The sequence below is a fragment of the Dendropsophus ebraccatus genome, chromosome 14, assembly GCF_027789765.1.
Source record: "Dendropsophus ebraccatus isolate aDenEbr1 chromosome 14, aDenEbr1.pat, whole genome shotgun sequence".
NCBI lineage: Eukaryota > Metazoa > Chordata > Amphibia > Anura > Hylidae > Dendropsophus > Dendropsophus ebraccatus.
In genome coordinates, this window is record NC_091467.1 from 13,749,747 (window position 1) to 13,767,783 (window position 18,037).

Genomic DNA, 18,037 nt, shown 5'->3' on the forward strand with positions numbered 1-18,037 from the left:
GCCACTATAGAAGCGGTATGGTCTTCACCTACTGCATCTTTTGTACATATTATCCAAAGGCCGACTGAAGTGAGCCTTGTTCTAAAGGGGTGGCAAAACTACAACTCCCATCAAGCTAAATTCATTGGCTGATTGCTGACACTATTACATAGGGTAACCATCTGGCAGATATTGCCCCATATAATAGGGCCCTAAATGGTTAAAGGGAACCTGTTACCAAGACAATGCTATCTAATCTATCCCCATCATGTTATAGAGCAGGAAGAGCTGAACAGATTGATATATAACTTAATGGGAAAAGATTCAGTATAACTTGTTGATAGAAATCCCTGCTTTTTCTGTGGTAAGGAGTCCAGTGGGCGGTGTCACTCAATGGACTGGACTCTTTAGTATGGAAATATCAGAGATTTCAATAAATAAATAACAAGTTCTATCAAATCTTTCCCCATAAAGATATATATCAATCCGCTCAGCTCCTTCTGCACTATAACATGATGCCGATAGCTGAAGTTGCATTTTGATGTTGACGGGTTCCCTTTAAATATTTCGCTCATCCAACGGCTGTCTCTCTCAATCCCTATGGTCTAGCTTTGAATAGAAAGAGGAGGGGTAAACCGCTGTCAGACCTGTCTAGCAGCGGCTTTTCTCTACAAGAACAAAGGGTTTGGTCAGTTGTTCCGGGTGATGCACAGCACTCCACTCACTAACTGGCTGAGTGGCCAGTCCATGAGCCAGGTCATGAATTGTCGGAAATCCGGGAGCCTGGTGGGGGTCCCAAGCCTGGTCCCGCTGCTAACCGCGGGCATGAGGAGAGGTTAGTTAGGACTCCTGATCAAATTCCTCCTGCCGCTGCCATATTTTAAAAATGGCTGGACTTCTCCTTTTAAAAAGAGATAACTAAAAAGGAGGAATGGCAAAAATCTTAAAACCTTGAAAAGGATGATGAGAGTGTAACAAAACCGATGAATAAATTTTGAAATGAAATTAAGGAACCAAGCGAATGTTTAAATGTTTAACGTTTTCGCCAATCCACCGAATGTATCAGAAAACTGACTTTATTAACCAACCAAGCTTTACTTCATCTGTGAATCATGCAAAAAAGAAAGTCCCCATTGTTGTCCCTTTCAGTAAAGCATTAGAGATTTGGAGGGTGACTGCTGCGGTTGGCCAGTGAAGGCCTTGACCTCTGCTCTTCATTCAGTCATCACGCTCAATTCACATTTTCCACCCAGAAAAAAGGATAACAATACTTTTTTGTGTTCCCCATGTTATATAAAGTACAGTACACTATAAATAACCAATGTCGTAAGCCGTGCCTGGTTTTATCCCAATGAGTAAGATCTCCAATTGACCCATACAGCAGTATTTTGATATCGGATTGTTCATGATCCATCGTATACAAAGTTCTGTGTCTTACACACTTTGTAGCCCTCCTCAATTAAGAACCTTTGGGGCTTATTATTTGATCTGTTGTACTTCTCCATGGGGTTCAACCACTAGAACAGTCAACAATGGAGAGAGGAGTACCCCAGTTACCCGTTTCCAAAGAAATAAGGATACACACTGTTGGTTACGGGAAATGATGAAAGACCAAGTCATTCGGAGGTGGAAATGGGGGACTAACAACCCTGGTTTTAGACTCACTGGAGGTCCCGACAGTTGGATTCCCATGAATTAGACATTTATGCTATCTAAAAGTCTAATAATGTAGGTGTGTAGGTAACCTATTTAGGCTGGACACCCTATTTAGGGAGTTATTGTAGAAGGTTTTTTTTGGATGCTGTTTTGACTTTTTGAATTCTATTAAAGTGCACATAAAATCTTTTACCCAACTTCAAAAAGAAAAATTCTGTATAGGTCAAACTTGCCGAATATTACAGAATATTTCTCTTACCGGCAGTGCATGTACCAAATTCACATATGTTTTTGGCAACATTTTTTGTGAATGGACGGACAAATTCTTATATTTTTCTGAATGCGTCTGGGCATGTCTTCTAAAGGTCTACAAGTCTGGACATGATCGGAATACAATGTCATGCCCCTGCCAGGCTTACAAAATACAACAATTACTGAGCTCTGGGAGATCAGGCTTTTTTTTCTGCTGATCTCCCTTGTGTTTTGTTGGTCTACTATTCATTGACTCTTTTAGCCAGAATACTACTCTGCGCTGACGAGGGGCAATATCCCGAAACAGCTGTCTGTGGGTGGATGCCTGGCTTAGATATTTCCTGTGTCATGTCGCAATACGCACAACAGAGTTAGACTTTGAAGCAAAAAGGGACCACCCTGGCATTTCCCTATTTGTGTCCCAATACTTGCAACCAAATGGGACTTAAGGAGCTAGGTATCAGGGTAGGATACTAGGAGGCACCCCTTGGCAACAGTTTTCCTTTCCTGGAGGCATCTGAATATTCCTGTCTTTTGAGATCCACAACCGAGGCTCCATGGACCCCTTTCTTGCCCCTGCCAGGCTTGCAGTAAAAGCTGCCCAGATGAATATACTTACCTATCGAATGTTGCCTGTGTCCACGCTATTACCATCAGTAAACCTCCAGGTTGTCCGCCGTCCACCTCGCTTTATCCTGTATATTAAAGGTTACTATGAATCCAGCCAGAACTTCTTTGCTCATTTTATAAACTCCTGTTTTTTTAACACACCTCTTACTCTCACTCCCCGGTTTCCAAAATAGGCTGGCCGCAGCTCTCTGGTATGGTTTTCCCTACCGCCTGCTCCCCAGGATAGCTCTTCCTGTCATTGTCAGCCTTTAATTACATGTTTTATTATGTTCTGCTTTCAGGAAATAGAGCCTTAGCCGAAAAAAAAAAAAAAAAAATGCCACCCTATTTATAGTTGAGAAAACAAACTCTTTATTGCAATGCGACGACATAAGCTCGGAGCGACTTTACCGATGGATATTGACTGAGAAGATTTATGGGTATTACAGGATAGATGGAATTTATGGCGCTAATACCTGTAAGTTATACAAGAGAGATTAGAGATATGATCCAGCTGTGAAACACATAATACGTTATTCAGGGCAGGTCATAGAAACCTTATGTAAGAGACATAAAACCCTTACCGAGTCGGAGGTCTCCTGTAAATACTACTAGTCTAGTCTGTAATGTAAAAAGTACAGGCTGGAAGTAATCGGCTGACAAAATGACTTTATTTGGCTGTAAGGATGGCCGGCGGTTTCTTGGCATGTTCCAAAAGCAAGATGCATTATATACAGTATGAACGTTGGGAAGTATAATTTAACCTCTAATAGGCCTAGTTTAGTCTTGTCACACAATGATACTTCCCCTATGTACACAATGGTCACCGCAACCGCCGTTACAATTGCTTTCAGTAGTAGCTTCTAGTGGTTGACCAAAAACAGGCATGAAAAATTAATTTAAAGCTATGCTGCATTTACTGTCCCTTGTGTGACCTTAGTTGTAGCCTAAAAGTCCCCATACACCTTCAATAACTGATGGCCGAAGGAGCGTTCCACTGTCGGTTATCTCACCTGTCCGGTCCCTGTCAATACTGTACACTGGGATGTTTGGCACAGCCGGGTGTTCCTGTGTTCCTTACAGGGAGGGGAGGGTAAAGCTGCAGACGGAGAGCTTCAACAACGGCTTATCTCTCCCAGAACAAAGTGATCACACAGTGTTTTAACATCAGCTTTCGGTGGTTTGTCAGGAGAGCTCCATACACCTTATGCAAGCGGCTGAACCTGCTGCGAGCTGAGAGTATGGCCGACAAAAGTATAAGGTGTATGGAGACCTTAATTGGGAAATAGGCAGGGAGACTTTTTTCTTCAAAACTGCCGGAGAGAGCATATGGAAAAAAAAAAATGTACTTACCTCCTTGGCTCCAGTGCTGGTGCACACATGCTGCAACCGCTTCGGTTCTTATCCACTCCCTGGTCTAAGAGGAGAACTGGGGCATGACGTGTCAGGCGGGACACCTCTACAGCCGCTGACTGACTAAGCAGGCCTGCCACATCATGTCCCATCTCCTTTCTCTGACCAGGAAGTGGCTGGGGCAGTGGTATGCAGACACCAGCACTGGAGCCGAAGAGGTAAGTACATATTTTTTTTTTACCCATTCCCTCCCCGGCAGTTTAGAAAAATGTCTCCCTGCTTGGAATTCTCCTTTAATACTGTGGCACATTACCTACACAGGTAAATACAAACTTACATTTTATGGACAAATAGCCGCCTAATATGAGCGCTGATCGCCTACGTGCGAGTCCCTCGGTGCTTGCTAAAAGGACCAATTATTGGCAGTGAAAGGCTGAGGGCAGGAAATGAACGCACAATTACCGAGCCATGTAATAGGCTCTGTACACAAACCCTGATATAGTAGATCGGGACTCATTTACTCAGTGGCTCCGGTCGTGTAATGCCGCCTCAAGGAGCTCCTCAAGTGGAAAGGAGAAATGGCTGATGCTGTCTATTAGAGTTGGTCGAATTTGTGGAAAGGATCAGCAGGCTGCATCCACCTCCTCCAGGAAGCGGGATTCAAATGCGACAGATTTCTAGTGCCACCTATTAGGGGTAGCTACACAGTTACCACCGGCTAGTTGGTTGGGTGACAGGTCTTTGATGTGGGTCTACGGAGGTAGTATGTCTCCTTGCGGAGATCAAGCTGGGGTAGGAAGTCTATTATCTAGGATGCACTGTAAATAAATTTCTCAAACTTCCGCAAGATTGGTGAGTGCCGGAAACTTCTTTGGATATTTAGCATTTCAGGTCAAATTTGAATTTAAACATTGAATGTGGACGTGCTGCAATACCACACCCCACCTAAGGACGGGTATGCCCCTACGTTTGGAAGAAAGCTGTTTACATGTATGTAATCCTAGACATGCCCTTTAAGTAAGGGCCCTATTACACTTGACGATTATTGTGCAAATTATCGTTATAACGTTCACATTCAAACGATAATCAGTTTGTATAAATGCAGGCAACGATCAAATGACCAACCAAAAATCGTTCATTGTTAAAGGGCCGGAGGGTATTTTTGAGGATCGCCGGGAGGGGGTGGAGATTGAAGCGGGGGGTCACTTACCAGAGCTGCCTTAACACGTCGGTAGCTCTGACCAGTAAGCGGCCGTGGGACAGGAGCACCGGGCGGCGCGATCCGGACATTGGCGCTGGAACGGGGGAGGAAAGTGACCTCCGGCTTCAATTTCCACCCCCTTTCCCGGCAATCCTCAAAAATACCCCCCCGGCCTGGAGTACCTCTTTAATCGTTCACTAATCTTTCGCTGTAATTCTGCATTCGTTCACTAATCGTTCGGTGTAATTCCACATCGTTCCTTCATGTGCTGGGATCAGGTGGAGTAAACAATTATAGGAACAATCGTAACTAACGACTATCGTTCTGCGTAATATGGTGATCGATTTCAGGTTAAAAATAAACTCGAAGTGTTAAATAAACTAAATAAACTAAAAGTGGTAATTATGAATGTCATCAGCTCAGTCCCTCTAAGGGTCCTATTACACGGGCCGATGGAGGCCCGATCAACCCTGTAAACGAGTGCCGATCTGCTAGATCGATGCTCGTTTACTGGGCCTATTACACGGCCTGATAATCGTTTACCAAGGTCTGCACGGACATCATTACAGATGTCCTTGCAGACCTTGCTTTAACAGTATACATTTGTTATCCACACTACAGGGCTCCTCCTGTGGACTGCCTCTTCCCAGGCCCCGCATGCTGCAGCCTGTCTGAGCTGAAGGGCCGCTCAGCCAATCACTAGCCGCGGTGGTCGTCACAGTTATCACACGTACTGATGATTTTAGGTTTTGATCTTTGAGTGATAATCGGCTGAATGGCCCCTATTCGGTAGATTATCACTCCGTGTAATAGGGCCCTTACTCAATGTAATACAATTGGATGAGGCTTTTACCTATAGGGCCGTGGTGCAGATGTACAGGCTGCACAGATGCTGGGCCAACCCTCTGCCCATTTCCCCAGCAATACTCCTAAATCTAATAAAGAACATTTAATTATACATCATTCCATACGGTATTTTATAGCACGCACACCTCACTGTTCACACCGCATATAATATAGGGTATAAAATCTTTTCATAACTTCTCCCGGCCGCATCCTCCTCTACATATTTACTTATTTTAACCTAAGCTGCTGTTTAATTATTTCTATGTTTAGCACTGGATACATTAAGAAAATGGCGCGGCTGGCGCTCAGGAGGCCTTCCTAGAATTAGCACCATTCATCAGGAGCGGAGAATTTATTTTTAGCGCAAAGAGTCAATATTTCCACTAGAATGAATTCTTATGTCTGCCGTAGCTACTTGTTCACCGAGGTGCTAACAATTGTCGTGATTACCGAGAGACTGTTGTTCTGCTTAGCAGCAGCATTCTTCTCCAAGGTCCGGTTACTTAAGAGACTCTGTCAGTAGGGTTAGGCTGTCCTATTTCAGGGTAGCATAAACTAGTGACAGAGAAGCTGAACAGAATGATGTATCACTTACAATGTTCTGTTCCACTGATCCAGAGATATCCTCCTGAATAACATGGACAATAAGTAGTCCTCTCCATTATGTGCATGAGCTCAGTAGTCCTGGATATTCATGAGAGGCAGGAAACTCCGCCCACCAGCTGCTGATTGGCAGTTATCTATCCATGCAGTATATAGGCAGTCAACTGTCAATCAGCTAGAGGGTGGGGGAAGGGGTGTGGCAAGAATCCTATTCTCCTGCATATTAGGAGAACAGTGAACATAATGATGCAAGTAATACACCAATCTGTTCAGCAGTTGTAGAACTGCTAACAATATTACAAGAATATACATCATCTGTAGTAGCCAGTAGCCATGCAAAATACCATAAGGCTACTGCTGAAGAAGAAATTGATGGGTAGCAGCCTCTTCCCTTAATAAAGTTGGCTGTTTGATGGGGTCTCAGGAGCCGAACAAGAGAACCTCTTTAATATGGGAGCTGCCATTGAAATGGGCACACCTATTTCAACAAAGTTTGCAAAAGTCAACCCTAGGGAATCCTGAAAAACACTGATACAACCTTGGGCCATAGGCTCTATCCTTTTTTTTTCTGGCAGCCCTAGGGCAGCATCTAAATTCTCCAGATGGCGGGACTCCAATGCCGAGCATTGCCAGTTGTTGGACCCAAACAGCTTGGCAACTCTGCTCGACACGAATTGTGAGAGAAAAATGCTTCATTGTTGTCTTATCAAGCTTCTTCCTATCTGATCTCCATCTAAAAAAACCTATTCAATACTATCTTCTGTTTACAAGATGGATTAGCAGTTCACTGGGAGATCAGATTACGTGCTGCCCACACACACATACATACATCTATCGAGAGAGGAGTGGGAGCAGAGAGATATACAGAGACTACAGACACTAACTGTAAGAGTCCTATTCCACGGAGCGATAATTGGCCTAATCGGCCGCTTATCGCTCCGTGGAATAGAGACAATGATCAGCCAATGATTGTGTCATCAGCTGATCATCGCTGCATGGAATAGCAATGCTCGGCGGGCCACCGACAATTTTCACAAGCACCATGCTTTACCTAAGCATGTTGCAGGTCTTCTCCTGCGCTCCTTCCGCCAGGACCGCCCAACCAGTGATTGGCTGAGCGGTCTGTCAGCTCAGACAGGCCGCACCGAAGCTGCTGCTGCGCGCGGGACCTGGGGGGGGGGGGCAGAAGGAGCACAGGAGGAGCCCTGCAACATGTTTAGGTAAAGTATGGTGTTTAAACAAGGGCTGCAAGGACATCGGAAGGACATCGGCCTAAACTATTATTGGGCCGTGTAATAGGCCCAGTAAACGAGCACCGATCTAGCAGATCGACGCTTGTTTACATTATTGATCTGGCCCCCATTGGTCCGTGGAACAGGACCCTAATCATTGGCTGTCACTCCAGTGCTTAATTCACAGCTAAGACTGTACAGTACTGCTCTATTATGTCCTCCATGCTGCTGCAGCTCCTTAGGAGTCTGTATAAACACACAGGTGAAATGGATTTGTGGGTGTGTGTGTGTGTATATAGAGTAGTGTAGTGTATGGGAGTGATCATACAGACTACCCTCTATCCACAACCTCATGAACAATTGAAGATAATAGAATCCTGCAGAGCATAAACCAGATATAAATGCCATATATAAGTTCTATGTAATGTCAGAAATAGCGCCGCTCCTCCTGCGCACGCATAACAACTTATCCTGAAAAGTTATCCCATATGAGAGGCATAAATACAATCTGGTATTTATAAAGCAAATTAGTATAATAGAAATGAAATATTTCCGAGCATTCTTAGCAGTAACATATACACTTAGCGGAGGGATTTGTCCGTTCTCACACATTTTTTAACATAATTAGAAAAATAATCAGGTTAGACGCTAAACAGCTAATAACTCACTTGTACTGATTAGCAGAACAGGAAATCCAGGTTTTTAAGGTCACTCAGGACCGGGATTAAGCATTCTTACCATTAGCACTAAGTAAACCCCAAAGAATTTGTAAGTTAATAAAAAAACTAGGACTCAAAGGTTAACGGCCACGAGAGACGTCTGTATATTTGTATATTATAAGGTAAGAGAAGAATAAAATGGTGGCAGCCTCTGCAAGATGGGGGGATTTTCTGGGGTGTAACATTCTTTTTACTGGAATGTGGTTCCGAACCATCTACAGGAACTGACCAGAGTGAAGCCTGGAATATTTCATATATATATATATATATATATATATATATATATATATATACAGTATTTTCTGGCTTATAAGGCAACTGGAGGTATAAGACGTCCCCTGACTTTAAAGCAGATTGTCAGGGGTTCGCCTTATATGCCGGGAACAGGCCCTAGGTGAGTTAACTGGTTTTTAGCCCCCCCCCATCGTATGGGGCGACCATACCTCGACTTTAACCTTGATTTTTCGGGGTTAAAAAGTCACCTTATACGCCATATAATACGGTGTGTATATATATGTATGTATGAAGAAAGCATTGATATTATAGCTTGCTTTGTGTACTACAGAGATAGGTTTTAACGTCTTTAACAGCTTGCCTAAATTTAAAGGGGCACTCCAGTGGGAAAAAAATTGATTTCATATCAACTGGTTACAGAATATTATACAGAATTGTAAATGACTTCCAATTAAAAATCTTTAGTCTTCCAGTACTTATCAGCTGCTGTATGTCCTGCAGGAGGTGGTATATACTTTCCAGTCTGACACAGTGCTCTCTGCTGCCACCTCTGTCCATGCCAGGAACTGTCCAGAACAGGAGAGGTTTTCTATGGGGATTTGCTACTGCTCTGAAAAGTTCCTGACATGGACAGAGGTGGAAGCAGAGAGCGCTGTGTCAGGGTGGGTTCACACTGAGGAATTTTCGCGGATAAATTCTGCGGAATTCCGTCGCCTGTACACGCTCACGGCCACACGCCTCTCCGCCCGTGTCTCAGACACCATTCTATGCACGGGCGTATTCCGCATTCACGTCAATTCTTTCGGCGGAATGCGGAAACAGCCGGCCCATAGAATGGCGTCTATGGAGCCGGCGGAAAGGTGCGTGGCCGTGAGCGCGTACAGCTGACGGAATTCCGCGGAATTTATCCGTGAGAATTCCTCAGTGTGAACCCACCCTCAAACAGGAAAGAATACACCACTTCCTGCAGGACATACAGCAGCTGAAGCGTACTGGAAGACTTGAAATTTTTCAAATTGACTTGAATTTTTTTTTTTATCCCTTTAACAAAATATTTTGGGATTTACAAATACAAACTCATACTTAAAATAAAGAAGGAGCCCTTAAAGGTGAACATGTTTAATCAGCCGCACCAATATATGTAGTCTAACAAGTGACTTGAGACAAGGATAGTTATTTAGGCCAATGCATTCCTATTAAACCAATAGACTACATTCTCTTGAGTATTGATCGCTTTTACAAAATTGCTGCCCCGGGGTCAAGAGTCAAAAGGCTAATAAATAGGCCGTCAATGGATGATTGACAATTCATCTAATACGTCCTTCCGCTCATCATCTTCATTCAGATAGAGGAATAAAATCAAGTGGGTGCCCATCAGGGAGACGTCCCAGAGACTCAAACATATATGCCGCCTCATCCATGTCTCTACGCAAGATGAATTAGCTACAAGTCATGTGTAAAAGAATCCCTCTAAGGAACAAGGGCCGTTGTGTATTGCCTTTGTGTGAATCTCAATTCTGTAAACAGGAAGAGAAGAGCTGCTAAGATTGGAAACCTATGCGCATGATAATTTCCTGCAATACACAACTACTTAGGCTTATATCCATGGCCTATAGCCCAGTAGGAATAAACACCAAATCAACTGGTCCCAGCAAGTGTTAGAGATTTGTAATTTACTTCTATTAAAAAATCTTGAGTCTTTTAGTACTTATCAGCTGCTGTATGTCCTGCAGGAAGTGGTGTATTCTTTCCAGTCTGACACAGTGCTCTCTGCTGCCACCTCTGTCCATGTCAGGAACTGTCCAGAGCAGGAGCAAATCCCCATAGAAAACCTCTCCAGCTCTGGACAGTTCCTGACATGGACAGAGGTGGCAGCAGAGAACACTGTGGCTCTCCAGACTGGAAAGAATACACTACTTCCTGTAGGGCATACAGCGGCTGGTGAGTACTGGAAAATCCATTTATTCACCTAAAAATAGGCCCAAAGCACTTGATAAAATGTGTGAGTGTCCAGCAAAACCAAACTTCCTGTAGTTTCGCTTATCTCTAGCTACAAAGTTAGGGCACGGCTCCATAGTGCAGCTACAGGGTGCAGTTGACACCATGCTGCTATTGGTGGCCAATACATTTCGGCGCGCGCTTCCCCCACAAGATTGTGCCATCTAATAGGGCCTATAGATCAGAGACTACAATTCCCATCATGCCCGGACAGCTAACGTATCAGGCATGATAGGAATTATAGTTTTGCAACAGCTGGGGGGCCACAGGTTCCCCATCTCTGCTTAAAAGGGGTTGAAATTTTTCTTTCAAATCAACTGTCAGAAAGTTATATAGATTTGTAAGTTACTTCCATAAAAAAATCTAAAGTCTTCCCATACTTATTAGCTGCTGTATGTCCTGCAGAAAATGTTGTTTTTTTTTCAGTCTGACACAGTGCTCTCTGCTGACATCTGTGGCCGAGACAGGAACTGTCCAGAGCAGGAGAGGTTTTCTATGGGGATTTGCTGCTGCTCTGGACAGTTCCTGTTTCAGCCAGAGATGTCAGCAGAGAGCACTGTGTCAGACTGAAAATAACACATTTCCTACAGGACATACAGCAGCTAATAAGTATGAGAAGACTTAAGATTTTTTAATGGAAGTAACTAATGCTGCGTTTACACGGAGCGATAATTCGCCCGATCGTACGATGAACGATTTTTTTTTAATAACGATCAGCATTTAGACGGAACGATATATCGTACGTTTTGCGATCGCTTAAGCCTATCTCTCACATAGGTTAAAATCGGTGAACGACTGTTCACACGGAATGATCTGCGAATTTTTTGCGAACGGCGATTTAAGAACATGTTGTAAGATCAAAAATGAACGATTTCTCCCTCGTGGTTTGATCGTTCGCTGTGTTTACACGTACGATTATCATTCGAATTCGATCGTTATCGCGCAAATTCAAACGATAATCCGTGTATCGCTCCGTGTAAACGCAGCATTACAAATCTATATAACTTTCTGACAGCAGTTGATTTGAAAGGATTTTTTTTTTTTTTTTTTTTTTGCTGGATAACCCCTTTAAGATGATAATGTAAAGATGGAAAAATTCAATCATCCACATTTGTAGCCAACTATATCACCATGAAGAAATATAAACTGTACTGTACATTCCATCAAGTGACACCATCAGAAGATTGGTATGACACAGGCAGAGGCACATGTCTAGAGAACCAAGGGAAAGGTCCTCTTCTTGTTTTGGGGAAAATATAGACACACAAAAAAAAACAAAAAAAAAAACACGTCCTCTTTTTTCTTTTCACAAGTTCCTTGTTTAGTCTTACAAAATAAATAAATATAAAAATAGAAGAATGCTTTGGAGGAAAGAAAAAAAAAAAAAAAAAAAAAAAAAAAAAAAAAAAAATTATATATATATATATATATATATATATATATATATATATATATATATATATATATATATTATATATATATTATTATGAGGGTAGACTAGTTGTCAGATCCACCAGTCACATTGATACCTTCAGTTTTCTAAGCACAATTGGGAAAAACAGGGTTATCCAGGATTAGAAGAACTCCATAAAACAGCGCCACCCCTGTCCTCAGGCTGTGTGAGGTATTACAACTCAGCTTCACTTCAATAGAACTGAGCGGCAATACCCCCACACACGATGACAAGAGGGGAGCCATTTCTGGAAAAAAAAAACAGCTATGTTTTCCTAATCTTGGATAAGCTCTGTAACACGTCTGTGACATGGCTGTATGTTAGATGAGGCAGTACTGGTAAAGTAATCTATGGCGCTCCGAGCCTGGAAAGGCAGTGTAGTGTGGCTGCGGATATTAGAGCTGCAATCTGACTAGGTGTTATGGCAATAAATCCCTTTTAACCCACACCTTCGTTTTTTTATAGAGTCATAGCCTATAAAATCACACAATATCAGTGTGAGAATTAAAAAAATAATAATAATTGGATTGAACATTATTGGGCAATTCTTTCCTGGTCGGCAGTGATTTTCCATCACGGCCAAACCCAATCTCCACTAACATCATCTGTTGGTGGTTGTTTGGAGAGCCCCATACAGCTTAGGCGGGTAAGGCCAACTAAAGTCTAAAGTGTATGGGGACCGTAAGAGATATATCCAAAGCAGGAGAGGATTTCTATGGGGATTTGCTGCTCTGGACAGTTCCTAACATGGACAGAGGTGGCAGCAGAGAGCACTGTGTCAGACTGGGAAGAATACACCACTTCCTGCAGGACATACAGCAGCTGATAAGTACTGGAAGACTGGAGATTTTTTGATTTGGAAGATTTTCTTACCCCCTGAACTACCTCTTTAATGGAGTGGCAGTAAATTGTTGAAGGGTTAAAATGTTTAATATTTAAAATGTGATTCAAGAGAGGAAGAAAATGCAAATTTATTAAAATCTACAGGAGAGAAAGGAAAGTGAGTATGCGTCACCAGAGTGGTCATTCCATTGGCGCGGCATCCATTACTCCATACACATATGGTCTCCTATCCCACAGACATATAATGTACATTGTAGACGAGTCCAAGATGGCATCTCCACCACAAATAACAGCTGTCGCTTCTGATTCATATCTCTCTTCATACTGAATTAGTCAGCGCACCTGCTGTGGGGACACAGACCGGGAGCTATTTCTGGGCCCATCCAGCACCTGCCCTTAGAGAGTGGATGGAGCACAGGAGTATACTAACACAAGTGACATATAACAAAGGTCGGGTTCACGTGGGGCAGAAAGGTCAATGGGGGAGATTTATCAGACATGGTGTAAAGTGAGACTGGCTCAGTCGCCCCTAGCAACCAATCAGATTCCACCTTTCATTTTCCAAAGAGTCTGTGAGGAAAGATAAGTGGAATCTGATTGGTTGCCGGGGGCGACTGAGCCAGTTTCACTTTACACCATGTTTGATTAATCTCCCCCTTTGCGTAATAATTACAGTCCTCAGAAAGAATCATCCGAGAATGGACGTTTTCTAGAGGGCTTGGTCTCTTAAAGGGGTACTCTGGAGAAAAAGTTTCTTTTTTAATTCAGCTGGTGTCAGAGTTATACAGATTTGTAAATTACTTCTATTTAAAGATATCCAGTCTTCCTGTACTTATCAGCTGCTGTATGTCCTGCAGCAAGTGGTGTATTCTTTCCAGTCCGATACAGTGCTCTCTGCTGCCACCTCTGTCCATGTCTGGCACTGTCCAGAGCAGGAGAGGTTCTCTGCTCTGGACAGTTCCTGACATGGACAGAGGTAGCAGCAGCGAGTAACTGGAAATAATACACCACTTCCTGTAGGACATACAGTAGCTGATAAGTATTGGAAGTCTGGAAATTTTAAAGAGAAGTAAATTACAAATCTGTATAACTTTCTGACAGCAGTTGATTTGCCTTCGGAGTACCCTTTTTAATAAGAGGAACCATATACATAAGAAAACAAAAAGGAAGTGAAGTTAACCACCGAAAATCCAGACTTGCTCATAAAGTCCAATGAACGGCTTAATGTTTCAGCGTTGCAGTTTTTGTTCCTAAGTTTCTGGACTACAAACTTTCACAAGACTATTCTTAAACCTTATATCCTCAAAACAAGTTTAACATGTAGTGAAATCATGGGGAGGAAAAAAACCCCAAAAACTTAAAACACACACACACACACACACACACACACACACACACACACACACACACACACACACACACACGTAATCACTAAATTTTACAGGGGTTATCCAGGCTTGGAAAAACATAGCCACTGGTTTCTAGAAACAGCTCAGTTTGGATGCAGTTTTGCAGCTCAGTTCCATTGAAGTAAATGGAGTCAAATGTACAATACCACACACAACCTGACGACAGGGGTGGCGCTGTTTTGACTAAAAGGTAACTGCTTCTACTAATCCTGGCTAACCCCTTTAAGGCTGGTCAGAATATTGACACATTTTCTTTTTCATACACTTCAGACAACTATTTTTTTTTTTTTTTTTACTGAAAATCTAAATTTGAGTTTTTAGAAAAAAAAAATGTATTAAAAAAAAAAAAAGTAGGCTAGAGGGACCATATACCTCATCAATAGTTGTCAGTTGAACTTTTTTTTTGGGCTGGATGCTATTTATCCCGATCCCCCCATATCCTTGAATGGTTGACCAGGAGTAAGCCACTGTCCTACTCTTTGGTAGTGGAGACTTATCACCCCAAGAACAAAGGGATCAGACAGTTTAAATTGAACTCAATGCTCAGTTGTGAGGTTCCCGTACACATTAGAGAGTCAATGGGTTTGGCCAACTTTTTTCAAATGTGCATGGCGGCCAAAAGAGTAGTATATTCTCTTTGCTTCTGCCTGTAGCCTTCGGTGGAACTTCAGAGCCGGTCTCTGAAGTGACCGGCTGCTCAGCCAATCACTGGCCGGGACAGGACCACCGCAGCCAGTAATTGGCTGAGTGGCCCGTCTCTTTAGAGACCAGCTCTGAAGTTCCACCGGAGACTGCAGACAGCAAGCAGAAACAAAGAACACCAGGGAGCGTGGAGAGGTAATGTATGAACTTCACTTTTAAAGCAAGGGCTGCACGAACATCGCTAATGATCTGCGTGCAGCCCTTTGGTTTGACTGCAACAAGGTTTCAAAAAAGCTCGTTAAATCTAACGGGATTTGTATGAGGAACGTTCTGAGGTTTTCCTTTTAATTTAATTTTCTCGAAAATAAATTCTGTTACCTCAGTTCTGGGTATTGTGCACAGTGGACAGTCTTGGGTCAGTGATGGTATCTGAAAAACATCTTGAGAAGTTTCCTCAGCAGCTCCCGAGAAGACAATGGCGCAGCTGTCCGTCCTCCTCGTTGGATGGACTTTACAAGCAGCTCATGAAAGAATCCATTGTAAGAAGGGAGTGAGATACGCACACTTTAGATCTGCTGACTGCACGGAATCCGCCAACAGCTGCTCTATTCAGCCAATGTTTTGTGTCTCTGCCAGCCGAGAGGGCTGTGTATTTTATGTGCGCCCAGGAGAACGGCCACCAATATGAAGCCACAAGTGTGAAAGCCAGGCGGCTCCGCTACCAGCCTGCACAGGAGCCACCACCAGGAGGTTCACATGCAGGGCTTCTTTACACGTTCTCTATCCGATAGACATCAAACTCTTCCCGTTGGCGCAGCAAGGTTACATCTAGATGGTTTTCGTTCAGGCTTTTTCATGCCAAGTGTTGCATTTCACAGTAATGATTGTCCTGCCAAAATATGCTGTAGGTTGTCGGTGCAGGAAGCAACTGCGAGGACAGGAATACCACTGTAAGGGTCCTATTACACTGGCCAACTACGGCCCAATCATTTTAGTGCTAGATCGGCGCTCGTTTACTGGACCTATTCGACGGCCCGATAATCGGGCAGTAAGGGCTGCATGGACATCGTTAGCGATGTCCATGCAGCCCTTGCCCAAACACCTGATACCTTAGCTTTTCCCGCTCCCAGTCTTCTCTCCTGTGCTCCGCAGCTTCCCAGGACCCCTGCGGCCTGTGATTGGCTGAGCGGCATGTCAGCTGACAGAACACTCGGACGCTGCAGCTGCCAAGAACGGGAAGCTGCAGAGCACAAGAGAGAAGACCGGTAGTGGGTGGAGGTAAGGTGTCATATGTTTGGGCAATCGTCAGCCGCGCATCGCTATTACAGTTAGCGATGCGCGCTCAGTGCCCGACGATTTTAGGTCCAACCTAAATCAACGATCAGCTGATGATCATTGTCATCGACTGATCGTTGTCTCTATTACATGGAGCGATAATCTCCTGAATCGGCCCCTAACTCTAGCGGACAGTCTAAAAAGATTTACGTTTACGGGCTACAAACTATAAAACAAGACCAGTCCATCAATAGGAATTAGTTATAATCTTGGGGAGGGATATTTACCCTCGGGGGGGGGGGGGGGGGCTAGGAGGTATTCTTCAATGAAGTTGAGCAATGGGCTGACTGTAACGTGAATGGGGGTGGGGGGCTTCCCAAGTCTCCACTGACATCTGCCGAAGAGTCGGGTAAGGTTGATTTTAATATGCTTGATCCTTATGTTCTCAGCGGAGATTAACGCAACTGGAGTCAGATCATTTGCCATTTGGATACCGGGCGGCTGAAAAGGATTAATGTTAAAGTTTAGCCTTTGGCGTATGACTGTATCCATGTTTTTCAGGACTTTCTAGGGTGGCATTTAAGTTCTTCAGCCATTGGTAATCAAATGCCGAACGATCCGACTCAAGCATGCTCCAGTTGCGTTCATCTTTAGTTCTCAACGAAGATGGCCTCCGCTGGACACTTTGGAGAGAATCTATTCTCCCTTGACCCCATTCAGTGAACATGCATGCCCAGCTGTACGGGGATATTAAGGTAAGGCGGAGGGTTTGGCCAACAGTATATGGGGCCTCATCTGTTGGTGGAGAGAAGAGTCAGGTGTGATGGGTTTTCATTGCCCAACCCTTTTCTCGGGGCATCTCAGAGCAGTCCGGCTACAGCTTATCTCCCCCCCCCCCCCCCCCAATATAGGGAAAACACAACGTTCAGCCATACCAGATGTTCATGTGTATAGGAAAGACAGGAGGGATAATCATCTTAATGGTATGACCAGCTAAAGCAGAAACTTCTGTGACTTCATCTTTCCACTAAGAGGACATAACCCTAAGGCTAGGTTCACATTGTGTTTTTGCAAAAAACGGATGAAAAAAAAACCGATGCATTTGTGTGCATCCATTTTGATCCTTCTTTCCATTGACTTCTATTATAAAAAAAACGGATCAAAACGGATCCGTTTTTTTTTGTCGGACACAAAATGATGTCGACTACATTTTTGTGTCAGTCATAAAACACCGGATCTGTTTTGATCCTTTTTTTTATAATGGAAGTCAATGGAAAGACGGATCAAAACGGATGCAGACAAATGCATCAGTTTTTTTATCCGTTTTTCATCCATTTTTTTTGCAAAAAACGGATGAAAAAACGGAATGCAAAAACGCAGTGTGAACCTGTCTTTACTACTTAAAGGGGTACTCCAGCGTGGGGGCTATTTTTTTATCTGGCCGGGGAGGAGGTGGCTGAGAGAAAAGACGTCCACTCACCTCCCTGGTTCCAGCGGCGGGTCCCGTATAGCGGCGCTCCAGTCCCCGGTTTACGGCCGCTTCCTGGTGTCTGACGCGGGCCCGAGACATGACGTCTCGGACTTAAAACGGATCCCGCCTCTGTTACTGACAGGCTGAGCGGACGTGAGACGTAACATCTCGGGCCCGCGTCAGACACCAGGAAGCGGCCGGGAACCGGGGACCGGAGCGCTGCAATACGGGACCCGCCGCTGGAACCAGGGAGGTGAGTGGA

General features: G+C 43.8%; 1 protein-coding gene across 1 annotated transcript in view; it reads right to left on the reverse strand.

Annotated features, from left to right (window-relative positions):
• The window catches only part of LOC138772403 (rho GTPase-activating protein 39-like), a 73,873-nt gene that overhangs the window by 30,241 nt on the left and 25,595 nt on the right, over positions 1-18,037 (reverse strand). The window lies entirely within an intron of this gene.